The sequence below is a fragment of the Urtica dioica genome, chromosome 7 (assembly GCF_054948205.1).
Source record: "Urtica dioica subsp. dioica isolate 48M chromosome 7, U.dioica_male_clone48M_v1_H2, whole genome shotgun sequence".
Classification (NCBI taxonomy): domain Eukaryota; kingdom Viridiplantae; phylum Streptophyta; class Magnoliopsida; order Rosales; family Urticaceae; genus Urtica; species Urtica dioica.
The window spans coordinates 14140590-14142771 of NC_142762.1; positions in this window are offsets into that span (position 1 = coordinate 14140590).

Here is a 2182-nt window from a genome sequence, read left to right on the forward strand (position 1 = left end):
TACGTACCCGTGTGTGGGATCAGGTCAGAACGTAATTCAGGCATGTAAGATGCAGTATGAGGCGCGGAGCCTTGATGGAGAAGCGTACTCGACGAAGGAGACGGGGCGCGGAGGAGTCCTCGACGGCGTCTCAGAACCTCGGAGATCACGTACGCGTCTAGCGTGTTAAACGCGGAGAGGGACTCTAGTCGAGAACCCTAGGAGCGTGCTTGAGCACTGGGGGGCGTTCGGTCAGAGGGAGCGACGTCCGGGAAGTCCCCCTGAGTGCTTCGGAACCTCTGAGAACGAGAGAGACTTGCGAGAATGCTTCAGAGGAGAGCGAGAATTCGATCGATTTAAGATGAAGGGATGGCTTCCCCCTCAGTGAGAGGGGGTTTATATAGGTGTTTGAGAGCCTTAGGAAGGTCCTTCATCGTCCATGTGGGACTGGGGGCGCGCACCTCTTCAAGTGGAGGCGCACAAGAGGCAGCGGCGCACCACGCGCGGCGCGCCACCCGTGGCGCGCGGCGCGCAACCCGCGGCGCGCGGTCTGTGCCGCTGTGCGCGCGGCGTGACTCTGCCCGGGCGCGGCGCGCGCTAGGCAGCACCTCCGTGGGTTTTTCGCGACTGTCGTCCTTCCGGGCCCGTTGAGCTATTATGAGCTTTGCATTTTGGGTTTGTGACATGAATGTAGCTATTTGACGGGTAGAACTCGAGTCGAGGCTCGACTCGAGGAGCGAAGCTCGACTTGAGGAGACTGACTCAAGGCTCGACTCGAGGAGCGAAGCTCGACTCGAGGAGACTGACTCAAGGCTCGACTCGAGGAGCGAAGCTCGACTCGAGGAGACTGACTCAAGGCTCGACTCGAGGAGACTTAATCAAGGCTCGACTCGAGGAGACTGAATCAAGTCTCAACTCGAGGGGCGAGGCTCGACTCGAGGAGCCGACTCAAGTCTCGACTCGAGGGGCTAGGCTCGACTCAAGGAGTCAAGAGTTTGGGCGAGGGCTTGAAGGCTTGCCACTCTTCAGGACCTCCGGCCTGACCATCGGCCCTTTGAGCGACATGTCTTCTTGGCGTCTCGGGTTTTCCGAAAATGATCGACAACATAAAATTCGAAATTCCTTGGCCCGTGATCATGAAGTTGGGTGCCTACTATGAGTATTAATTACCTAATATTCTTTCTTTAATTAGTTGCTAGATTTGTGGAAAAGAAATCAGGTAACTATTAAATAAGAGAAAGAATTATAATGGTTGAAATATTCTCTCTTAATTAAATAAGGAAATAAGGTATTTTCTTTTATTCTCTCTCATAATTAATTTCCTAATATCTAGGAGAATAATAATGATAGAGATATCTCTCCATTAAAGAAGAACATAAGATATTGTCCTCATAATTCTCAAATATCTAGATTCCTTAAATATAAGAGAAAAATAGGGAAATATAATATCCTAGATTCTGATCGATGGATGAGAGAAAAACTAAGATTTGCAGTCAAGATCCAACGGTTCATGCTTAACTACAAAATATGAAAGAATAAATGAGAATAAAATATCTCTAGGAGCTTCCTAGAATATCTCATTTCTACCACTATAAATAGGGGTCAAGGAGAACACAATAGACACACAACAGAAGAAGCAAAATTCGCCCAACATTATAGAGGTTGACGAATTTTCTTCTCTCTCCATCTCCCTCGAAATTTTGTGATTCCATTCTTAGAAAAATAAGAGTAGATCTGAAAGTCCATAATTATATCTTCTGAGATTATATAGAGTGTGTCTACATGTATTCTTGTTCGTCCGGAGATTACGTTTCGGAAGACTACAATGTCATCCAAGGAGATCCAATAGATTCAGAGATATCCCGGAGTTCAAAGATTGGAGAGCAAGACGAGAAGATGAAGGTGAACCCATTTTAGAAGTTAACGAGAAAAACGTAAGTTTTCTGATAACTCGTCTATTTAATTCGGTTGCTTGATATTTGCTCTCATGATTTGATATTAATTAAATAAATCTAGATCTTGTTAAACAACCATAATTAATTAGCTAAGTAGCGTTATTAATTTATTACACATGGTTATGATGAGGTGAATAATCACCAACAAGTAGTATAAGAGCTAGATGATTTATTTAATTAATCGATTCGTTCTCGTAATTAAATTTAATATGGTTGTGAAATTATATGTGATTATGTTTTTCATTCAA